This window comes from Lithobates pipiens, unplaced genomic scaffold (assembly GCF_037356315.1).
Source record: "Lithobates pipiens isolate NorthernLeopardFrog02 unplaced genomic scaffold, aLitPip1_a1.2 Scaffold_18, whole genome shotgun sequence".
Classification (NCBI taxonomy): Eukaryota; Metazoa; Chordata; class Amphibia; order Anura; family Ranidae; genus Lithobates; species Lithobates pipiens.
Genome location: NW_027507758.1, coordinates 494689650 through 494716313, shown reverse-complemented (window position 1 = coordinate 494716313; position 26664 = coordinate 494689650).

Genomic DNA, 26664 nt, shown 5'->3' with positions numbered 1-26664 from the left:
CTGGCCAATCAGGAAGCATGTCCTGAGACCTATCATCCGATTGACAAAGAGGAGAAGTGATCTTATTGGCCACTGAGGAGGAGGGAGGAGATGTAGGGGAAGCCACCGTGAAGCCCAGAAGGAGACGCGGGGTGAAGCTGCCACCCGCAGGAAACACTGCCCGCAAACTAGATGGGGTAAGTGCAGGGCTGGTGACTGACTGACTGGGGGAGTGTGGCACTGGGTGGATTATTTGCCAACCCCCCCCCCCCCAAAAAAAATATATACCAGCAGCCGCCAGTGGCAGTGAGTATCACATACATTTAATAAAGATCTGTCTGTCTGCTGACTGTGTATTTTATATGATAGTTGCCTACATTTTGTTGTAGAGGCCATTGTTTAGAAGATTACTGAGGGCACAACACTGTGTGAAAGCACACAGTGTCAGGGTGGAGCTTTACATCACCTACACCTGGCACATGCATAAAGCAGATTTTCTTATTTATTAATGATGCCGTATTCAACCACTTCACAAACTGTTCTAGAGGAAGGCTTATATATAGTACAACTGATATCAAGTTTTTATTGTTAACCATATCATCTTTTCAAATATTACTTCTTCTTACTACTTATTTCCTAATCTCCCCACTTGGGACAAAAAAAAGTAATAAAAAAAAACAAGAATTTGGAATTGGGCTTTATTAATAGGTCTTCCTAAACTGAAGGTGGAACAGTGTTCTGTGGTCTTCGGAATCAATGTTGCAGTGAATAGTTCAATTAAACTGCAATAACTTGCCCCTGGAAATTATTTGAAAATGTTGATAGCTATGCAAATTCATGTTCTACTACAGTTGCCACTGGATTCTGTCAAATTATATATTGTGTGCAAAGTCTAATTCTTACTGAAAAGCTTGAATGATGTAAATTGGTACCCCTAGGTAAAAGCTGTTGTACGTGTAGAAACTGTTCACCCTTGTAAGTCATATTCCAAGCTGTTGATTCTGTTATCCATTTTCCCCTGTTCTGTTTTGATTGGCATGCTCAACATGATGAGGCCAATTGGGCATGACCACATTTACCTCATACTGCTAATGTTGTTTTGCCAAAAAAAAGTGTTTTTCTTTCCCAAGTTTTAAAATGTAGATGTAAATCCAAGAAGAAGCTTACCGGAGTTATCTAGTAGATGCTTGCAAAGTACAAAGTAGTGAAACATTGACAATTTAAATAAGACAAATTGCTAATTTGATTAACTACTTGCCGACTGGCTCACACCGATATACAGCAGCAAAGTGGTTCGTTCCCATGAATCAGGGATGGGTACGTCTGTACCTATAAGGGCGATAGCAGGCGCAGGTCTGCCCGATGCAGGTGGCTGGTGGACACAATCACCACCAGCCACGAGCGATTGCGTGCACGAGAGCAAGAACAGGGATTTGTGTGTGTAAACACACAATTCCCTATTCTGTCAGGAGAGAAGAGACATATTGTTTGTTCCTACTAAGTAGGAAAAACTATATGTCTCTTCCTCTAGTCGGTCCTATCCCCTCACAGTTAGAACATACCCAGGGAACACACATTTAACCCCTTGATCGCCCCCTAGTGTTAACCCCTTCCCTGCCAGTGACATTTACACATTTAACAGTGCATTTTTATAGTACTGATTGTAATGGTCAATGGTCCCAAATATGTGTCAAAGGTGTCCGATCTGTTGGCCGCAATGTCGCAGTAGCGCAAAAAAAGCAGATCACCGCCATTATTAGTAAATAAATAAATAAAAATGCCATAAATCTTTCCCATAGTTTGATAACTTTTGCGTAAACCAATCAATATACACTTATTGCAATTTTTTTACCAAAGATATGTATAAGAATATATATTGGCCTAAACTGAGGAAAAAAAATTGTTTTTTTTAATCATTTTTGAGGATATTTATTAAAGCAAAAAGTAAGAAATATTGTTTTTTTTTTCCCAAAATTGCCTCTCTTTTTTTGTTTATAGCACAAAAAATAAAAACCACAGAGGCAATCAAATACCATCAAAAGAAAGATCTATTTGTGGGGAAAAAAAGGAGTTCAATTTTGTTGGGGTACAGCATTGCATGACCGCGCAATTGTCAGTTAAAGCGACGTAGCACCGTAGCGTTAAAAATGGCCTGGTCATTAAGCAGCTAAATCTTCCGATCTGTAAGTGGTTAAAGAAATTCACGTTACCATAGAAATGCTCTAATCCCCATTCAAATATTTTCCCATGCACACAATTCTTGCAATAACCAACATCTCTGAAAGTACAGAGCTTACCAATTCCAGCTTTCACCTCTACCAGCAGCTAAACAAAGGGGATTATTTACGAAAGGCAAATCCACTTTGCACTACAAGTGCAAACTACAAGTGCAAAGTGCACTTGAAATTGCACTGCAAGTGCCCTTGGAAGTGCAGTCTCTGTAAATCTGAGGGGTAGATCTGAAATGAGGGGAAGCTCTGCTGATTTTATCATCCAATCATGTGCAAGCTAAAATGCTGTTTTTTATTTTCTTTGCATGTCCCCCTCGGATCTACAGTGACTGCATTCCCAAGTGTACTTCCAGTACAATTTCAAGTGCACTTTGCACTTGTAGTTTGCACTTGTAGTACAAAACGAATTTGCCTTTGGTAAATAACCCCCAAAGACACAATCAGCGCTTTACTGACACCACAGGAAGCACATCTGTAGGGGCAAAATTGGTTCGGGGGGGCCCCAAAAGAGGAGCTTTGGGGCTGCTCTGTGCAAAACCATTGCACAGAGCAGGCAAGTATGATATGTTTTATAATAAAAAAAATAACCTTTACAATCACTGATGATAAATGATAAAATGTAAATAATGTTTACTACCTTTTCATAATAAAAAAAAATGCATGTATGATCTGAAAACCACTAAATGCTGTTATATCTTTTTATTGGATTTTATAGGACCAACATATATCAGATGGGTTCAGTGATGTCAAATAGCTGGCTGCATATTTAAAAATTAAGGTTAAATGAACATATGAAAAAATTGATTTAAATAAGAAAATGCATTTGTAGAAGTGAATGAGAACAATTTCATGTTCCAGAAAACAGCACAGAAAGATATCTCATTCTAACCTACTGACCTTACCGAAGCTATGAACATCAGTCACATTTGAATAAAATATTTCAAGGCTTTTATGTTTACAGTAAACGCATAAATATTCACCTGCAAATATCCTTTTGCTTGCAAATGTCTCTATTAAGTTGTTAGTCGGCTGCTATTGCTGGAAAAAAAATATATATACAATATATTTTCAAAGGTATTCTGATGCCTGCCTTTACACACACATGAATTTTAATGGCATCCCGGTCTTAGTCCATGGGGTTCAATATTGAGTTGGCCCACCCTTTACAGCTATAACAGCTTCAACTCTTCTGGGAAGGCTGTCCACAAGGTTTAGGAGTGTGTCTATAGGAATGTCTGACCATTCTTCCAGAAGCGCATTTGTGAGGCCAGGCACTGATGTGGACAAAAAGGCCTGACTCACAGTCTCCGATCTAATTTTTCCCAAAGGTGCTCTATCAGGTTGAGGTCAGGACTTTGTGCAGGCCAGTCAAGTTCCTCCACCCCAAACCTCGCTCATCCATGTCTTTATGGGCATTGCTTTGTGCACTGGTGTGCAGTCATGTTGGAACAGGAAAAGGCCATTCTCATGGGGACATTGGACAGAGAGGAGGGGCCAGGTTCACCGGGGGAGATCCAAGAGGGGACCCAAGAAGAGGAGATTTGAGGCCACTCTAAGTAAGTATAGAGATGTTTGTTATTTTTTATTAAGTTATACTGCGACAGGTTGGCTCAGCTCGGCGAATCGCCATACCGATACGGTGATCCTTTCAAAGGCTATAGCAGGAGCAAGCGTGTGCCTGCGGCATGTCACCAAAGCCAATGCTCGTGGCCAGCAGCCGTGATGTCCGCTGGCCACTTCTGATTGTTCCACAGAGAGCCAGAATGGTGATCTGTCAATGTGATCAAACAGATCCCCATTCTGTCAGGGAAGTAGAGAGAGATTGTCTGTTCCTAGTGATCAGGAACAGCAATCTCTCTCTACTCCCAGTCATTCCCCTCCCCCCACAGTTAGAAACACCTCCCTAGGGAACATTTAACCTCTTGATCGCCCCCTAGTGTTAACCCCTTCCCTGCCAATGTCATTTATACAGTGATCAGTGACTATTTTTATCTCTGATCACTGTAATAATGTCACTGGTCCCTAAAAGTGTCAAAAGTGTCCAATCTATCCGCCGCAATGTCATAGTCCCGCTGATCACTGCCATTACTAGTAAAAAAAAAAATATTAATAACAATGGCCTAAATATATCTTTTGCACAAACCAATCAATATACGCTTATCGTGATTTCCTTCTTAACAAAAATATGGAGAATATGCATTGGCCTAAGCTGATGAAGAAAATATTTTTTTGGGGGCTATTTATTATTGCAAAAAGTAATAAATATTGTTTTTTTTTTCAAAATTGTCAGTCTTTTTTTGTTTATAGCGCAAAAATAAAAAAACACAGAGGTAATCAAATGCCATCAAAAGAAAGCTCTATTTGTGGGGGAAAAGGACCTCAATTTTGTTTGGGAACAACGTCGCACGACCACGCAATTGTCAGTTAAAGCGACGCAGTGCCGTATTGCAAAAAAATGGCCTTGCATGGTTAACCTGAAAGTTGCCTGAAGATCCACACACTGGTGCTGATTACGGGAGAACAGGAGGATTACTGAAATCCATATTTAGCACAATACATACATGTGTCCGTGTCGGTGTCCGTGTTATATGGCAGCTAAAAGTATTTTTTTTTTATTTTTTTTATTTCAAAGGTGAGTTACCATACATGGTTGAATTTTTGAAAATAATTTTCTTTTAAAAATCAGAAAATTTGTGCGTTTTGAGATCCGATGGTGCCACCATTGATTTTGAAATTCCACCAACCAAGCCTTCAATATCACCTCATGTTGCTACAGAAAAGAATTTGTATGGCTGGGAATCTACTTTTCTTTCCGGAAATTTTCTTTTCTTGAACATGCGCATTTCTTTTTTGATTACATTTTAGCACGATTCTCCCATCATTGATCAGATTAAATTTCCAACATGTCCGATTACTCAAATTCAATGGCCGCATGAAAATCGGCTGTTGCTGCAGCCCTCTAATGGTGTGAAATATGAACGAAAATTCTTAGAAAAGATTTTCGAAAAATAAATTCTTTCAAAAATCCTTATGCTGGCCATACACGGTTCAAACATTTAGTGGGCTGCAGCAACAGCCAGTTTCCGTGCGTTATGCCGGCCATACATGGTTTGAATTTCAAAAGAATTTTCTTTTGAAAATTGTATCTAAGAATTTTCGTATGAATTTCGCACCATTAGTGGGCTGCAGCAACAGCCGATTTTCGTGCGGAAATCAAATTTGAGGAATCGGACATGTTGGAAATTTTTTGAAAAACAAACGATTTTCTAATCAATGATGGGAGAATCATGCGAGAAATGTAATAAGAAAATAAAATTACGGAGAGAAAAGAATATTCCCAGCCACGAAAATTATTTTCTGTAGCAACATGAGGTGAAATTAAAGGCTTGGTCGGCCGAATTTCAAAAATCAATAGTGGCATCATCGGATCACAAAAAAACAAACTTTCTTATTTTGAAAAGAAAATTCGTTCGAAATTCGACCATATGGCCTGCATTAATCAAATTTGAGGAATTGGACATGTTGGAATTTTTTTGAAAAATAAACGATTTTCTAATCAATGATGGGAGGATGGGGGAATCGTACGAGAAATGTAATAAGAAAACAAAATTTATGGAGAGAAAAGAAGATTCCCAGCCAAGAAAATTATTTTCTGTAGCAACATGAGGTGAAATTGAAAGTTTGGGTGGCCGAATTTTGAAAATCAATGGTGACGCCATCGGATCACAAAAGAAATGAACTTCCTGTTTTTGAAAATAAAATTTGTTCGAAATTCGATCATGTATGGCCTGCATTAGGCTAAATTTTACTAGCCCATTTAATTTGTCCCATTCAGAAAAAAAAGAGCAATCTGTAGAAACCCAGAACAGTTAATTCAAGTATTGCTGAAAGGACAATTTCGGATGGAAGTTCCTGCATACTGCAGCTCTTTTGTTTGGACTTCCCCTTTAAAAAAAAAGCCTGTATACTCTGTACAAGCAAGGGAAAGGGACAGCTCAGAACAACCACACTGATATCTACTGGCAATTATCTAGTGGAATATTAAAATTAAAAAGTAATATCTGCTTTCTGCTGAAAGCACATCCAGCCTTTTCCTCCAGCTTTAATGACTATCCTTCTTGTGATGTTTTCATATAACCATCCGTCTGTGCACCAAACAGGAAGGAGTTATTGACACCGTTTTATGTCTTTTCAGTTACTTGTAATTATGGAGCCTTAAAAAATGCCTGAAAAGCTGACAGTGGTAAATTATTTTGTGAATAATAAATAAGAAAATATAAGAATACGTACCATAAGATTTATGCAAAACCCAATGAATTATGCCAGCAGTTTAGTGGATCAAAGCTATAAGCCACTAAAATGTTCATGTTGTAATTAAAGGGAAACTATAATGGCTCTAGGTCAACTGCACTTAATTTGTAGGTCTATACATTTTAAAGTGTTTTATATCTATTTGTTACTATGTATATGGAATCTTGAGTCTATTAATAAATGTTTATTACAGGATATATCCATGACACAGGAGTCTCAGAGCATTATGGGTGCTTAAACCACAGAGCACAGCAGAAGCTGTTTGGCTTTAGGACTTCTTTCTCTGATTGAAACTTTGTAGGTTATCTGTACACAGCAGGAAGACTGAGGAAAGAAGTAGAAGAGTCAATGCTCTCAATCATTATGGGTGATGAGGCTGGGGAGCTGTTTGCCATAACTATCCCTGGCTGTACTGTGCTGGCAGATCTTATTATTAGTTGTAAACTAGATTTTAACACTGTCAGTCCTACAAAAGATAAGAAGATCTCTCATCAGACTGCAAAATATATATATTTTTTTTTTATATTTTTTTAGTCCTAACCATGTCAGTACAGGACATCACTTCTTAAAGAGGAAGTAAACCCTGATGGGTTTACTTTCTCTTTTTTTCCCTGCAAAGGTAAAGCATAATGGACTACTATGCATCGCATAGTAGCTCATTATGTGTCACTTACCTGACACAGGAGCCAGCGAAGTCGCCGCTGATCCCTGTAGTCCGCCGCATCCATGTTGCTGGTGGCGTCTCGCAGCTCCGACGAATCAGAGAGGCGAAGCCGCGATGACGTCACTCCCGCGCATGCGCACGGGAGTCGCGTCTCGTAGCTCCGCCGCTGCCACTCGGCGAAGCCGCGATGACGTCACTCCCGCGCATGCACACGGGAGTCGACAAATTTGGCAAATCCATTCATGGATTTGCCGCATTTAGTGCGCCTGCGCGCCGCTGTCTACGGCGCATGCGCCGTAGACAGCGGTGCCCATTTTCGGGCAAATATCTCCTAAACCATATAGGTTTAGGAGATATTGCTTGGACCTACAGGTAAGCCTTAATCTAGGCTTACCTGTAGGTCCAAGTTGTTTGGAAGGGTTTACTTCCTCTTTAAATAAGCAGCATCAGCATAACAGTATCTTTATACCTGTCTGTTACTTCTCAACCACATTATGTAAATGCACCCTGATATCCTTTTTTCTCAATTGCTGTAATGTCTCTGATCTACCACCACTGGAATTCTGCACGTACCTCAACTTTAAGAGAATGCTTTAGAGTTACAAGTTACACATAAATGAATTCATACCTAAAACAATCAATATGAAAAATGTAATACCATTTGGGCTTGCTGGATAGAATTCAAATGATTTGTGATTTAGCAATTATATGTCTCAGATGTAAGGGGTTTATTAACCCATCTAAATTATTATTCTCTCTTATTTGATGCATACTATTGTAAGTGGTTCTCATTTAGGCACTCCGCTAATGATCTAAATATTATCTATAGCACAGTGAAAAATTATATAAAGGCATAAATAGTGTCCATATTCAAAATTGTCCATCATAAATATAAATGTTCATATATCAAAAAGTCCATTGTGAAAAACTGGTGCAAATGCCCATATAAGAAAAGAACTTAAAACATCATAAATCCTTCACCAAAGTGAACAAGTGCCGATCCACACCCTTTTAGAATGAGGCTCACCAAATTGTATATATTTCAATCACATGTGCAATTAATGTGGCTTTATGCAGATGGCCATCCCAATCTTTATTCAGGTCTCTTCAGACTAAGAATAGATGACAGCACTCTCCATATGTACAGATAAAATCAACACAGGGCCTCCAATAGCATAAAAACTTCTAAGGTACCAGTTTTAATGAAGAAGGAATGCACATCACAATTAAAAACAATTAGCCTTTGATATATTTTAGTTGCATGCTGGGTGCCTGCGTGCTGCGTCTCCAACCTCTCCTCACTTGCACTCACAGATCGCAGTCTTAGCGTCAAGATTCGGTTGCCGTGTAGCCATGGCTAATGCGTTTCATCACTTTTGACTTTGTCACAGGGGGTGGCTTCACGACGCAGCAACTGAGCTTAAATATCCTGCTCCTCCCCTTGAAAGAACATATCTACTCCACACACACATTCAAAGCAATGGGTACAGACTGTTTGACTGACCTAGTGTGCAATTAACCCTCCGTTAGCCAAACGGAGGCAATCTGTATGTGCAATTAACTCTGTTTATGCTGGATGGAATTCTAACATGGCGTTTGCTCTAATCTACTCATCTAGTGAGTAAAATAGAATGGCAGTAGATATATTCCCATTAGTACTTAACATATATAAATATATAGAGCGGGGTGTAGCAATGATATCTGAGCTTTACAAATCAACACCAACACTTAAAGTGGTTGTATACTCTTTTTTTTCACTTTTACCTACAGGAAAGCCTATAATAAGGCTTACCTGTAGGTAAAAAAAATCTCCTTAACCTGTACGGTTTAGGAGATATTCCCCTCGGTATGTGCCGCTGACTGCAGCGGCGCATGAGCACAAGGGGGATTCTCGGCTCAAAATCCGGAAGTGGCCGACCGGCCAGGATGAAATCTCCCGCGCGCATGCGTGGGAGTGACGATATCGCGGCTCCGACCACTCACAGCGCCGGAGCCGTGATACCGGAAGAAACGCATGTCAGCTCCCTCGGCGTGGATCGGGCCAGATGTCGGGGCCTCGTTCTAAGGTAAGTATTTCATAATGAGCTAGTATGCGGTGCATACTAGCTCATTATGCCTTTTGCTTTGCAGGTGGTAAAAAAAAACGAAAAACATTAGCGGGTTTACTACCGCTTTAATATAATTTGTATAAAACTATACAATAGATTACATTTACATTAAATATAAATTAATATGATTTTATGATAAATTTATTTCATTTAAAATTTATTTAAAATCAATTCTGAATTGAAAAAAAATAAAATGAACCCATCAACAAATTTAATAGAGACCCATAAATTACACAACAGTTAAAATATATATAACAATGCTGGTAATAAAATATTTGTATCCTTTAATAATATTCACCACATGTTCACCCATTCTCCCTTTTAAACTTCTTTTAGTGCATCCTATATACATTAGTCCACAGGGGCAGACCAATGCATACACGACATGTGTAGTATCACAAGAAATTAGATCTTTAACCTCATATTTGTGACCAGTGTTATTAGAAACAAAAGTGGTGAGTCGTCTTATATTGTTTTTTGTATGACAACACGCCTTACATTTTCAACAGGCTAGAAAGCCTTTTCGATCTGGCCAAAATGTGAGTTTCGATGGAGGATCAATAATTTTCTGTACAATATTATCCCCAAAATTAGGTGCTTTTCTGTAACTAAAAGATGGTTTCACAGGCAGCACAGTTTTCAAAGCCTTGTCCACCATTAATATGTGCCAGTGCTTGAAAAATATATTTTCAACCTCCCTATACTGACAATTAAAGTCAGAAAAAAATTCCATTGTTTATTCTTATCTCTCACTCTTTGTATATTATTTTCCAAATAATGGTCTCTCTAGGGTTAGTGAGAATTCTCTGAATCTCAAAATCTATTTGCATCCCCGAATAACCTTTCTGTAAGAATTTCTGCCTGATCACCTCTGATTGTGTTACAAAGTCTGCATCGGAGGTACAATGTCTTCTGATGCGGGTAAGGTTACCCCACAGTATATTCCACAGCCAAGATAGATGATGGCCACTTCTAATTGATAAATAACTGTTTCTATCAGTAGATTTGAAGAGAACCTTAGTGGCTAAATTATTCCAAGTCCTAAATATTATAAAATCTAGGAAATTAATCTCTCTATCACTCAGTTGATAATCTAATTTGATATTATTATTATTACTATTGAGGTAGGAAACAAACTCATGAAGGGACTGTTCTGTATCCTCCCAAATAAAAAACAAATCATCTATAAATCTCCTGTAAAAACATAATTGTGGTCTCAGTTGGTTAAAAATATATCTATCTTCCCACTCTGCCATAAATAAATTAGCAAGGCTCGAGGCAAATTTGGCTCCCATAGCTACTCCATTTCTTTGGCTATAGAACTCACTTTGATACCAAATTGAGTTAATGGGACAAAGAAAAATCCAATGCGTTCTGCAGAAATATGCATGTGGTAGTTATTTAATGCCCAATTCAAAGCCAGCAGGGCATCATCATACTGAATATTCGTATATAGTGATGACACATCCACCGTCACCAAAATTTTGGGATTTTTTTCATGTAATTTAATACCTCTAAATGATAGTAATAGATCCTTAGTATCTTTTAGACATACTTGGGTTTTTACCACACTAGGTTGTAAAAACCTGTCCAGATATTCTCCAAGCCTTGCTGTGACAGTTCCTATTCCGTTAACAATGGGACGAGTCAGAGGGCACAGTGCATTTTTATGTACCTTCGGCAAAGTATAAATGGTAGATATTCTACATACACTGGGGACTAGATATCTCTGCTCCTTATTATCCAATATTTTCGTTCTACCTCCATAATCTACCAGTAATTGTAACTGATATTTATAAAGTAAAGTAGGGTCTTTGGGCAATTTACTATAAGTACAATCATAAGCAATGTTATCATGAACAGATGACAGGCACGTTATTTCATTTTATAACCTCTCCCCCTTTATCTGCTGGTCTCATTATAATCTCTTTTAGTTTTTATAATGCTTCAATCCCTTCTCTAATGGGTCTCGGATTTACTCCCTTTTTATAGTTTCATAGTTAGTAAGGTTGAATAAAGACGCCAGTCCATCCAGTTCAACCTGAGCAAGTGTCTACCCCTATGCCTGTACATTGCACACTCACATTGGTCCCTACCCTCAAGGAGCCCACAATCCAAGGTCCCCTTTCATATACTAGGGCCAATTTTTTTGGACAGAAGCCAATTAACCTACCTGCATGTCTTTGGAGTGTGGGAGGAAACTGGAGTACCCGGAGGAAACCCACGCAGGCACAGGGAGAACATGCAAACTCCAGGCAGGTAGTGTCATGGTTGGGATTTGAACCAGTGACCCTTTTTACTGCTAGGTGAGAGTGCTAACCACTACACCACTGTGCCGCCCAAAGGGGGTGATCTGTTCAAGATCCTTTTTTTTTTTTTAGGGGCGATCTGTTCAAGATCCTTTAGTACCACGTTTTTAAATACTTCCTCATAATGATTACCAGGTAAGGGGGGGTTAAAAACTGAATTATTACATAATCCACTTTCAATCCCACCATTATTACCAATAGTATTTCTACTCACAGAGGCAATAGGGTTATTGATAAAATACTTTTTCAAGTTGATTTTCCTGATAAACTTATGTGCATCTATATATGTATTAAACTTATTTATATGTCTCTTTGGGGCATATTTTAAACCTAAATCCAGTATCTGTAACTCCTTAGAAGAAAGAGTCACATGACTTAACCACTTAAGCCCTGGACCATTTGGCTGGCCAAAGACCAGAGCATTTTTTTGCGATTTGGCACTGCGTCGCTTTAACTGACAATTGCATGGTCATGCAACGTGGCCCCCAAACAAAATTTATGTCCTTTTTTCCTCACAAATAGAACTTTCTTTTGGTGGTATTTGATCACCTCTGCATTTTTTTTTTTTTTGCGCTATAAACAAAAAATAGGGACAATTAGAAAAAACGCATTATTTTTTACTTTTTGCTATAATAAATATCCCCCAAAAATGTATATATAAAAAAAAAAATTTTCCTCAGTTTAGGCCGATAAGTATTCTTCTGCATATTTTTGGTAAAAAAAAATTGCAATAAGCGTTTATTGATTGGTTTGTGCAAAAATTATAGTGTCTACAAAATAGGGGATAGTTTTATGGCATTTTTATTATTTTTTTTTTTTACTAGTAATGGTGACAATCAGCGATTTTTATCGGGATTGCAACACTATGACAGACACATCGTACACTTTTGCCGTGATTTTCGGACCATTCACATTTATACAGCAATCAGTGTAATTAAAAATGCATTGATTACTGTGTAAATGTGACTGGCAGTGAAGGGGTTAACCACTAGGTGGCCCTGTAGGGGTTAAGTGTGTCCTAGGGAGTGATTCTAACTGTGGGGGGGAGGGGCTGCGTGTGACACAACACTGCTCACCGCTCCCGATCACAGGGAGCAGTGATCATTGTCAGTGTCATTAGGCAGAACGGGGAAATCTTTGTTTACATTAGCATTTCCCCGTTCTTCCTCCCTGTTAGATGATCGGGGGTATCCCCACGGACATTGAGTCCACAGGACTCACGATCATGCTCACGAAGCTCCCAAGGGGTTTGCACAAGCCTGCAATCCGCCTCTTAAAGGGCAATGTACAGGTATGTTAATCTGCCTGTACCTGCCCTTCTGCCACAGTATATCAGCATGAGGCAGTCGGAAAGCGGTTAAATTAAAAATTCCCTGATTCAATGATCCATTCTGTGTTTTTTTGAATTGGAGTCTACTACCTGCTCTGCGGCCTCTCCGTCTTTTGCCATTCCATTTATTCTTCCACTGTCTCCTTGATGAGAGTATCTGAATGGTCTACCTCTCGCTCTCACCTCCCTAAAAAATGAAGATCATTAGTAGAATGATCATTGTAATCCCTATAGTCCATGAATTGACAATAATTACTTGTCGGTATAGGTTCTGGATAGTGAGGGTCGTGTGGGGGCCCACCATGACCTCTGAAGGGACGACCTCTAAATTGCCTTCTCGATGGTCCTTCCCTCCATCCTGCTCCCCATCCTGGGCTCTGAGAATAACCTGTAGATTGTACAGGAGTGGTCCACCCTGGAGTGGGGGGACCTCTATTCCCTCCAACTCTGTTGGATTGATTATTCTTATTTTTATTCATTATGGGGGCTGCATTCATTTGTCTTCGCACAGATGCACTCGAACTTGGCTCTTCTATATATATTGGATTTGACCTAAAATCTGCCAGATCTCTGCCAAACTTTTTAGCCTTCTTTTTTTGTGGATCTTTATCTATTTTATCTAGTTTCTTTTTCAAGGTATCATTAAATTCAATAGCGTCGGGTCTATTTTTAACGAGTTCTAGTTCTATCTGAAGACTTTTCATTTTCTCATCTAAAAGTGCCATTTTCTTTATTTTCCTTTTTAAAATTAGTCCTTTGTAAATCTTTCCCCGCTTTATTAAAAAATTCCAACCATTCAGTTAAAAAATCCTGATCAGTAAAGGCCCGTACACACGGTCGGACTTTTTGACAACAAACATGCAAATTAGCTGTTTTGGAGCAACATCCGACTGTGTGTACGCTCCATCGGACAAACTTTTTCTGTTTTCATCGGACTTTTGTTGGCTGTGCGAACGGACAAACTTTCTGGCAACAAAAGTCCGATGGAGCAAAGTCCGACCGTGTGTATGCAAAAGCATCGGACTTTTGTACAAGGTACAAACACGCATGCTCAGAACCAATGCAAAAGATCAGACTACAATACAGAAGTTGACCAAAGGTGGCGCTGGAGTCATTGAACGTCCTCTTTTGAAGTGGCGTCAGTACGTTGTGACGTCACTACGTTCGTGTTTGTTGTCAAAAAGTCTGATCGTGTGTATGCAATACAAACTTGTGGACCACGCCCTTTGTACAAAAGTCCACGGGAAAGTTTGTACAAAGTCCGATCGTGTGTATGGGGCTTAAGACCATCTTGGGGGGGCTACCTCCCATCATAGTCCCCTCGGCTGATAATATTCTCCTTCAAATACATTTCAAGGGTGGAAATATCCCACCAAGTTCTAATTTGATTTTCAAGTGCATATGACAACCGCTTTTTGATAACAGGTAAGCCTATAATAAGGCTTACCTGTAGCTACCCTGGATATCTCCTAAACCTGCACATTTTAGGAGATATCCCCTATAGCAGTGATGGCGAACCTTGGCATCCCAGATGTTTTGTAACTACATTTCCCATGATGCTCATGCACTCTGCAGTGTAGTTGAGCATCATGGGAAATGTAGTTACAAAACATCTGGGGTGCCAAGGTTCGCCATCACTGCCCTATAGCAATGGCAGTATGTGCCGTTGCTTCAGTTAGACCGTGCCATTACCGGTGGCTCCCGTGCGCATGTGTGGGAGTGACGTCATCGCGGATCCCACCAATCAATCAAGTAACTCTGGGAGCGATGTTTTCGGCCGGAGCGATGAATGTGAACCGTTGCGGTGGCTTCGATCTAAGGTAAGTAATACATAATGAGCTAGTATGCAATGCATACTAGCTCATTATGCCTTTGTCTTGCAGGGTTTTTTTTTGTTTGTTTTTGGGTTTACAACCACTTTAAACATAGAGGCATTGTCATCCTGCACCTGTGTATTTGGAGATGCTACAAAAAATCTATTTCAAATCTATTTGTCTTGAATTAAGGAATTGGATAACATCCATAGCTGCAGTGTAATCACACCTTCAATAACTTGGTACTTTAAATAGAGTATTGAACAAAAAGGTAAAAACAAATGTAGTGTCATATTTATCACAGTAGCGCAGTGAAAAATTATATGAAATCATAAATAGTGTCCATGTTCAAAATTGTCCATCATAAATTTAAATGTTTGTCAACTTAAAACACCATAAATCCTTCAACAAAGTGAACAAGTGCCAATCTACACCCTTTTAGAATGAGGCTCACCAGATTGTATATATTTCAATCACACGTGCAATTAATCTGGCTTTATGAAGATGATCATCCCAATCTCCATTCATATCTCTTCCGAGTAAGAATAGATGACAGCACTCTCCACATGTAGAGATAAAATCAACACAGAGGATAGGGCGTGTGAGAGAAGTGTCAGGGCTGGCTTAGCCCTTCCTTCTCTGGGCTGGCTGCTCAGCTGTCAGCTAATTGCCAGCTCTCATCTCTCTCCACAGTTACCCAGCTGTCCCTGATCCTGCTTGTCTGGCCTGCCTACTTAAAGCTGCCCAGCTCACTTCATCTCTGCCTTCGCCTTGGTCACATCACAAGAAACCATCTCCTGCGGTTCTGTTTAAAGACTGGCTTGCAGACATCCCTTCTGGCTCCTTATCCTGCTTGTTGTTGCTCCATTTGGATCCCTGACTTCTGGCCTGGCTAATTACCCGATCTGGTTATTGAACTCTGGACTGGCTGACTACTCGATCCGTTTACTGGACTCTGGCTATGCTTTGACTACGCTTACTCTAGTCTAGCTTAGACGTGCTGACGCAGTCACGTCACCTTCTGAGCGAATGAGCACTCGCATGCCAGCCGGCAAACATGCTGTTTATTGATCTTTGTTTGTGAGTATAACTTGTTTTAGTTAAATAAAAATTGTCCGCCTGTTTTACGCTATGGGAGGCCTTTTTATTTATGTCTTTTGAGTCACCATCTGAATCGCTACCTGCCTATATGAAAATCCTCTGCGATTTTTCCGCAATAAGCTTTGCAATAAGCTCTGGTCAGAATCAGTGTGGTTCTGGTGATCCCATTCATATACTTAGTGAGCATTTACACATCCCTTTCTGGTAAGCGTGCATTCGTACTGGTGATCAGCACTTTTGGTTTGGTGAAGGAGGATTGCACGATTGATTGGCTTCATCTTAAGGGGATATTCCTCTCACTGCAAGGACTTTGTTGGACTGTTTTATTTTAGGGTGTGGGCTTATTGTTTCACATTTTTATGCACATTGTTTTTCTATTTTCTTTACTTACCTTATTTAATCAATCTGTCACTGGCACTTTATTAATTTATTTATATTTATTTCATAACATTCACTGTATTTATTTATTTATTTATTATATATATATATATTTTTTTATGTAATAATTTTTTATTCACTTATAGGTATTTATTCATGATTGCTTATGAATTTATTTAAGATATGTTGGGTTTTATGAATTTGTTAATCCTTAAGTTTCACTTAATCATTTGGGAAATTATTTAATTAATTGTTTGTTTTCACATAATGTCTAGTTTGTCTATAAATAGTGACAACATCAGTGGGTCACATTGAGTGGAGTGGGAGTGTTTAGATAGCGCAGCCACATTTATATTTTATATGTACTGATCTTTTGGATGTGTATCACATCCTGGTAGCTGCAGCTTTAGTTGTGTGGTGGTATATTTCTTTTTTCCTTCCTTTTTCTTCTTTTTTAGATTAGGAGCACAGTAAATGTTTTATTTCTTTTTTGTTACGCTTACTCTAGTTACCTTTTTATTTTTTATTAATAAACAAGTGTGATTTAATTGTACTTCTGTCTCGGTCTGGTTCATGGTTTCTGACAAGAAGATGGGCGCTTAATTCTCCAGCTCTGTCAGCCCTTAGCCTGAACTCTGCATTAACCAGGCACTAGCACTGTCATCTTTCCCCTGAACCATGGGAACATCCTCCCGCACTAATTCGGCATCTAGATCACGCTCACCGAGGGAACACAATGGCCGGGGAACTCGAAACATACCAGAGATATTCCACTCTCAGAGAGCTAACATGGTGGCATCCTCCTCAGCTCCCTCACAGGACCAAGGCAGAATAGTCCTCTCTCCCGCTGAACACCCTCCGCCTCCGCTGTGGACAGTCACACAGAAAATCAGCAGTCGAGCCTTAATAATCTCCGTGCAGTGGCAGCAGATATTAAGGACACTCTATTCACTTCCATTACAAATCTCCGCCATGAGATACAGGCAATAGCGGGAAGAGTACAGGCTATGGAGAACAAGGCCGCACACCAGCAGACCACAATTAAACAGGTTCATCGCACAGTGGACACCCATACTTTACAGCTTTGCGAACTCCAGAGACACATTGAAGATCTGGACAATCGTAGGAGAAGGCATAACCTGCGGGTAAGGGGAAAGTGTAAGCAATGACCAAATCATCCCTACAGTGACGGCCTTGTTCAACCAAGTCCTGGATAAACCACATCACTCGCCCATAAATATGGAGCACATACACAGAGCCCTAAGAACGAGAGGATGGGAGACTGACCCCCCAAGAGACATTATATGCTGCGTAACTGATTACAAAATTAAGGAAGAAATCCTCAAGAAAGCTTGAATCAAACAACATCAGGAACATGACGGACATGTTGTCCATATTTATCAAGACCTTTCAGCCATCACGCTCAGGCACTGCAGAGACTTGCACCCTCTGCTGGAAGTACTTAACAACAAAGTAATACCATACAGTTGGAAATTCTCATTTGGGCTATCGGACATATCATGGACACTCTGCACTGCTCTGAATCCTGGAGTATTTGGAAACATTTTGCCGTACACTATACAACTTGTGGAGGTACCTGGAGGGCTTACCTAGGTTGGAGTCAATGGTGCAGAGATGTAGGCTCACCCTTGAAAATAGACACAGCCCATGGTAACAAAGAGATAAGCTACCTAGGCTGTGAATCTGTGAACGGGGGCTTGACAGGAATTTGCCAGAGGATTGTGCAGGTAAAGCCGTAGTCAGGGATTCCACAAGTCAGAATAAATGATATACAAGCCAGGGTCAGAAGCCGGGGTCAGTCTTGGAACACTGTAACTTGAACACAGGAACCTTTGGCAACAAGAGACAAGGAATTGAGGTGTGGCTCAGAGGTAAAGAAACAGGAGCAAGAACAAACAGTCATTAGTTCCATACCACCCAGAGCCACTTGGGGCACAACCACACCAGGCCATCTAAAATACACGGTAGGGACCGTGACAGTACCTATTTGGTATGTGGACTTCAACATCCTGGGCATAACCACAAGAGCACCCAGAGAGGAACCGATGGAGGCACAAAACATACCTTTCAGAAGACACCACTAACCTTCAACTTCAAGATCTACCCCGACCAGAATGTCTTATCAGCAAGTACACAGTCCCATGGCAGCACCCTTACCTTGCAGGGCACGTTGAGACAGTTAAAGGAGGCTCTGAACACTCTTTTCTGCAGTTCGAATTATCTTTTTCTCGCAAGAATCTTTCCTACCTTACCTGTTCCTTACCATCACCCACATAACTGCTTTAATCTATACACCACGACTGAAGTAGCCTTAATGCCTGAACATTTGCTGACACCTCACAGGTAACCACTTTTCCTTTATACATAACTAGGATCTAATCTCCACATAATACATTACCTTAGCAATCTATAGGAGTTCTATGGGACTTGTAACTGTTTTAGAGCCTCCCACTGCTAGCCTACCACCTGTCAACCAGAATAGCATCTGGCACTCCTGTCAATTTGCCTTTTGACATTTCTGTTAAGCTTACATGACTACCTAAAACTGGATTATCCCCCGCCAGTTAAGGGAGATCTGGCCCCCCCGACACCATCCAGACTATAAGATGAGCCGCAACCTCCAGGTAAGTTGATTATTACACAGCCTTGTGAACTTAACATAAATATGGAGAAAATATATCATTGATCTAAACTATTTTGATCACCTCTCATCGATTCCCTCTCAAACGGGAATCCATTACCACACAACCCACCCGCAAATCAGACCTACATGTCCTAACCCAGGTCTACGCCAACTGAATGATCTGGTAACACTGCTGAACTCAACCTACTGTGGAGAATTGTCCTAGGCTTTAACGGTATTATCAGCTTTACTATGACCACTGGAGATCTCGTTTTATATATTGATCCCAAGGACTTATTGCAAGACATATTTGACACCCAGACCGTTATACTTACCCTATTACCTACTCTGATTTCACTAACCAAATTTAACAACCTTTAATATGCTAAAAATTAACTCAAAACGCCATCTAGTGGCATTAAAGATCTATACGGTTAATATGATTGAACAATATAAGGTTACCTAATGGTCTCACATCCATTATTTGCTATATCTACTATGAAACAATTACCCCATGGCAATGACACTCCGAGTAGAAACATGACCATCCTACTCTACCCACATGGTCATACCTGGTTAATGTGTTACATAGTAACTGCAGGAATTCCTTTTAAATACACTATGTTTTCCTGTTACCTATTGGTTCTATAATGTTACATTGACGTACTCAATTGTTATGTTATCGGAAAGATCTTATTTCACCACACTGTTAACGTATGTAAAGGTACCACAGGACTTTCATTTAAGTTTATTACCACCTCAATTATCCCTACTGTCCACACACAAAACTATCACATATTGGTCGGTTTAACCATTACGCAGCAGATATCCCTCCAAACAACACAGTCTTAGACTGAAACCTCCACAATTATGAGACTTCGCTGCACATGTTTGAAACTTAACCAACACCCCACTAACGTAGGTAACACGACATTAGCTCCCAACTTCAGATTTTTTCCCTCTCTAATACCAATAGAGATATACCGAGGCCGAGGGTATGACAACGCGTCTAGACCTCTACCCTCTTTCACTCAGACACCTCCCATACAGTGGCACTCTATTGAGATAACTTTTTTTTTCTCAGCAACCACACCTACAACAGCCACTGACCTTATCTGTTCTTTACATCCCCATACTCAGACAGATGAGCAGGCTCTCAACTGTCGCCGGACCTTTCACCCCCATTCCCTAGGTTTTACACTAGCTACCTGACTTTTGCGCATCATACTAATCTGCTGATCAACAATCTTCATCACATTCGTCCCCCTTGCCACACCCCTCAATCACTTATACATCTTAACAGATTCGGCCCCTTTCTGCCACAGCTCTCATAGTCTCTCCTTATATACAGTATAAAACAAATAATTGATAAAACAACATCATTCATGACATCACCATCCCCAGATACCATCATGACCCCACTTAAAATCATATACCTAAATGTGAAGGGACTAAATATCCCAGAAAAAAAATCCCAACTCCTATTATCCATGCAATGTAACAAAGCTGATATAATATTTCTCCAAGAAACTCATTTTCACACCAACTCTATACCGAAACTACAAAACCATTATTATCCCACTGCTTACCATTCTACAAACTTAGACTCCAAATCCAAGGGGGTCTCTATCTTAATAGCAAAACATTGTCCTTTCCAACTTACAGATCTACTAATTGACGAAAAGGGTAGATTCCTGTTCCTTAAGGGATCCTATAAAGGTAGAGGGCTCTTTAGCCAATATTTATGCCCCAAACTCTAAACAAGTTACATTCTTCAAGGACATTATGCAGGCACTCACAGTATTCCAAGAAGGTACCCTAATAATGGGAGGAGATTTCAACATCCCTCTAAACCCTCCTCTTGACATATCTAATGGCACATCCTCTCTCCCCTAGTTCGCTTTCGGATGTATCAAATCTCAGTTACAATCTCTACTACTTCATGACACATGGCGCACTTTACACCCTAACGGCAAAGATTTTACCTATTATTCAACGACACACAACAAATACTCACAAATTGATTATCTATCGATTTCGCAAAATGATCTCCCTTTCCGCAAACATGCGTCTATTGATCCAATGCTCCTCTCGGATAACCACCCAATCTCTGTAACATTAACATTCCCTGACACACATCCTCACTCACAGTCCTGGAGATTAGACCCATCTCTGCTCTCTGATCCTGCGATCAACGACGAAGTACATAAACATAACAAACAATATTTTATAGACAATAATCCCACCGACACGTTCCCGCTTATCAATTGGGAAGCTCATAAAAGCATCATAAGAGGTGTACTCATCGCAGTTGCGGCAAAACGCAAGAAAGAAAGACAAAAACATTTCAATGACTTAGCGAACCAGATACGTACGCTGGAAAAAGCACATAAACATACACAAGCTCTAGACACACTAGACAAACTAATACAAACCAGAAATGAAATGCTGAAATTAATAGGCAAAAGAATTCACCGCAAATATATCCTCTCCCAAAAGACATTCTATGAATATGGTAACAAAGCCAGTAAATTTCTAGCTAGAGCTTTACAAGCCAAAAAAGCCTCCACAACAATACACTCACTTTCAGACGCAATGGGTTGCAAACTGAACTCTACACCAGACACAGCAAAACAATTTGTACACTATTATTCTAATTTATACAACTTACCCACATCGAACACAAATGATAACAAACTGACAAGAAAATAAATGATTACTAACTTCTTAAACAAATATATCCCTGCCCCAATTACAGATTCCTCTGCTCAAGACTTGGACAGACAATTGTCTACATAATAAGCCATGTCAGCACTCAAACAAATGAAAACGGGTAAAAGCCCAGGACCTAACGGTCTAACCCTAAGTTATTACAAAACGTATGCAGATACTCTATTTTTACATCAATGTTTAATGCTTTTGAATCTCCCCTCACACCCCCACGTGACTTATTGACAGCCCATATTACAGCCATTCCCAAACCTGAAAAGGATCCCTCACTAGTAACAAATTACAGACCTATCTCATTATTAAATGTGGACCTTAAATGGTATGCCAAATATTAGCGAACCGACTTCTTCCCCTACTCCCTAACTTGATCCACCTTGACCGAGTGGAGTTCATCCCTGGTAGAGAAGCGAGAGACAACACTCTCAAAGCTATTAACCCCCCTGCTTATTTCAGATTTTAGGTGCTGAAAGTGGTACAATTATTTTGCATGAAAATTTGGCGTTTTATATTGTAGTCCTGTAATTCTTAGGAATAACTCACTTAAATCTGTCCAAACAAGAGTGTAGTAGACATCCCAGGTATGATAAAGTTTGAAAAATGAAATCATAAATTATAATATAAATAATAACTATAAATAATTATACCAAATAATAATATAACAATAATAAAAATGATTCAATAATGTAATCAAATCAAAAACACAAAAATTTGCTCAGATGCAGAATTGTCACTGTCATTACTTTTCAGTGTTTGATGACGGATCTCCCCACAAATCACTATTGCTCAATTCTGCAATTGATTCTAATTTATTATCGCTGATTTCTAGCTGGTCTAAAATCACTTTTGATGTAAAGGGACTTGATATGTAAAGGGGTTGCTATGGACAATCTCCAGTTTCCAGGCAGAAAAAATAATTTTTATAATATAAAACTGCATGCAGGACACTGCAGAAACCACTAGGGACAAAGGGGATGTGAAATAATTACATACAGCAATGTAATCTGTAAGATTACATTATACTGTATGTAATGTGTGTGTTTTACTTTTTGAATTTGGCGCCGTTCTCCATCCCCGTGCGTCGCAACGCTCGCAGGGAACGGAGCCTGGCGATGTGATAGATCGAGCGGAGGACGGCTCGCTCGCACTGTGGGGAGACCTCGCTGGATCCAGGGGACAAGGTGAGTAACCTCTTCCTGGATCCTGCGATGCAGTCCTGAGTCTGGCTCGGGGTTACCGCTAATGGTACTAAATTTTCACCCCGAGCCAGACTCGGGGATACGGCCAGGGGGGGTAATATACACCATTGGCTCACATCCGAACAACACCAGGGATTTCTGGACGCAGAGCAGGTGTTCGATAGAGTGGCCTGGGACTACATGACAGAAACTCTAAACCATATAGGCACGCCCCGTATGTTAAATTTCATATTGATGTTTTACTCCACCCCAATCGCAAGAGTATGAGTCAACGGCCACCTATCGGACGCTTTCTCCATTTCAAACGGCACTTGCCAGAGATGTCCCCTGTCTCCACTAATTTTTTTCCTCACATTAGAACCCCTCCTGAGATGTATTAGAGAGAGCCCCAACATAAAAGGAATGAAAATATCCCAACGTACCTACAAGGTAGCCGCTTTTGCAGATGATATACTTCTTTTCCTAACCGAACCACTAATATCTATCCCAAACTTACTTAAAGTGGTTGTAAACCTTGCTCTCCTTGCTTGTTTAATCTTCTTGCAATCCATCCCACAATGTTTGATTAAGTCACCGGCGCATGCGCTTCTTGTCCTGTAATTAACGGCATGCTGTGTGTGCCGTTGCCCCAGCTACAACATGCTGTGTACAAGAGCTACGCTATCTGCGGCACAGCTTTGCAGACTCGCAAGACTAGGCAGCCATTCGCAGCATCCTGGTTCTCTCTAGTCACGTGACACAGGGCATAAACCAGGGCATACTACACTCCTATAATGAAGAAAGTGGCTCGAGAAAAAGGCTTGGTTAAAGCGGTTTGGTACCTAAAAATGAAACTTCATGTTATTAAAATCCCCAGATAGAATACTTACCTAAATGAACCCTGAAAAAAAAAAAATATTCTTTACTTACCTTTTATTTCAGATGTTTCTGCTGACTTCTGGGTTGTCCTCCCGTGGGAGTAGGCGTGGCTATCGTCCTCGCAATGGTCCCTGGGAAATTTCTAAGCTATTTCCCAAGAATCCATGGGGGAACAATGAAATTGCAAAATCTCGCGAGATTTCGTTAGGAGGCCGGTCACGTGACGAGGGCTTGTCCGAATTTGCCATTTTTAAAGTGGGCAGGCAGCTGTATCTGCCATTACCACCATTGCACACGAGGAAGCAAAACAAAGCACACAAAGGAAACAGCACTTTTTCATTGCTGCTCACTGCTATCACTGAGCATGTGCGAGATGGAGCGGAGCATGCTGGGAGCCGAGCGTCATCGATATACAGGAAGTAAATGCCTGTGGGCTTCAGACGCCCACACTTAAAATGGAAAACGCCAGAGCACTTTTTTAAAAGTCATCCCGAGGAAAAGAATCGTCGCGCCGGGGGTCAAAAAAACGCCGGACGTGGATGCTAAGCGAAGGTAGCAGTCGCCCACCTGTGACACAGGTAAGAAAAAAAAAAAAAAAGAGCGGAATCCCGCTTTAAGAAACGATCACGCATGTGTGAGATTTTAGCAGGGGAAACAAGGAAGGAATAATAAAAAAATAATAAAAACAGTGTAGCGCTTCAATAATAATAAGTGTAATCAACACAAATTAAGAAAATAATAATAGCAAAACAAAAATCGCACAGAACTAGATGCCTGAAAGTAAAAGTCCAACATAGGCACTCATTCCACTATGTTGATGGCATAGGAGTGGCCAAACCGTCACATGGAAGGAAAATGGTGTGCTAGACGAATATGTTCATGCAGGTAGACTTGATTGTAACCATCAGTAAATAGTAGATAAATACTTCTTACCGGAACAGTTGGACTCACACAGTCATATGACGGCTGAGTCTAGAAGGCTTGGGGTCACAGTCAAGGACCAAGGAGTGTGAGGAGAGAGGTCAGTTGAGCTAGTGGTGGAGCTCCAGGCGGTTATAGGCTCCAAGATGGATCCTTTCAGATGGAACATCAAAGGTCGAAGTGGTCAAGCTCAAACGCAGCCCGTTGGACCAATACTCCAGCCTCCCCCGAATGGGGAGGGGGGTGTTTGTGAAGTTTTAAACCAAAACCATGGAAAGAAGGAAAAAGAAAAAAAGGCTCCACATGGTGCGGGTCAAACGATATAAAAACGTTGGTTTATTGAAGTCAAAAGGTAACAAATGACTTAGTGATCACATAAAAAAACGAAATGAACTTAAAAGCAATGTGGGGTACCAACAGCTCGCCCGACGCGTTTCGACATATGTGTCTTCAACTGGGGCATGTCAAAACAAGGAAGGGCAGAAGAGGAGGCAGAAAACAATATTTAAGATGGCACTGCTGAATCCAGTAAGAAATCTTTGTTATAAACTACTAAAAAACAGTAAGTAAGCAGCGATTATGCATACATTATACTGTTCAATGGTTGGAAACATGTTTTCATATTGCATGAGATAAAAATCTCGATAAGGAATGCAGGGTTTACTTCTTCTTTAAAGAACTAGACCACCTTAAACTCCTCTCGAACCTTCAAATCAACTTTTCAAAATCCAACGCCTTAAATGTAACCCTACCTACAGAACTATGTAAACTGTGCCAACACAACTTCCCGTTTAAATGGGACAATCACAAAATTACATATCTAGGTACCCAACTCACTGCTTCCTTCTCAGACCTGTACACTGCAAATTATTGGTCCTTATTACAAACCATACTACATGACCTAAATAAATTGTCTACAGGACTTTTTTCTTGGTTTGGGAGAGCTGCAATCATCAAGATGAACATACTACCTAGAGTGTTAAATCTACTACAGACGGTCAAGATCAAACTCCCTCCGGCTTTCTTCAAATCACTGCAAAAAACATGCACGGAATTTGTCTGGAACTCGAAACGACCCAGATAAAATTTTGCAAGACTTACTCTCCCAAAACTTGGGGGGGGGGGGGGGGGGATAGGATTACCTGATTTAATAAAATACCAACAAGCCTGCCACTTAACTAGAATTTTATAGATTGGAATGTTCACTCAACCACTAAGGACTGGGTCCAATTGGACAACTCTATATCGCACATCCCTCTAGCTCAAATTCCATGGCTGGAGGCAAAACACATACCCCCTCGATGTAACTCTCCTCCATTGATTTACCCCACACTTACATCCTTTCGAAATGCCTGCTTTGAACATAAAATTTTGTCAACCAAAGGCCCTTTGAATCCACTTAGGCTCAACCCTGATTTTACCCCTGGAATGCAAGATGCCTTTCTAAAAGACATATGGCCATACCCAACTGTCAAAGTGGAACAATTCTTCGAAGGTGACTGACAACCTTATCTCTTACCCAGACATATCGGCCAATACGAGCAATAACGATTTTCCATTCTGGACGTACGTCCAAATAAGGCATTTTTTTGGAGCCCCCACACTCTCACCAGAATGGTTGAGACACCGAACCCCCTTTGAACACACGTGCTCAAAAAAACATCCCCCTCATATCCAAAACTTATGCCAGTACACACGATCGGAATTCCGGCCAGAAAAAGACAGATAAGAGCTTTTCATCGGAAAATGCGACCGTGTGTATGCTCCATTGGAATTTAGCTGTGCAAATTCCTGACAGCCAAAAATTGATAGTATGTTCTCAATTTTCCGGAAATTCTGATCGTGTGTATGCAATTCCGACACACCAAAAATCACGCATGCTCAGATTCAACTACGAGACGGAAGCTATTGGCTACTGGCTATTGAACTTCCTTTTTCTATTCCCATCATACGTGTTGTATGTCATCGCATTCTAAACTATTGAAATTTGGTGTGACCGACCATGTGTAGGCAAGAAAGCTTGAGCGGAATTCCGTCGGGAAAACCATCAGAGCTTTTTCCGATGAGAGAAGTCCACAGACTCATTCACC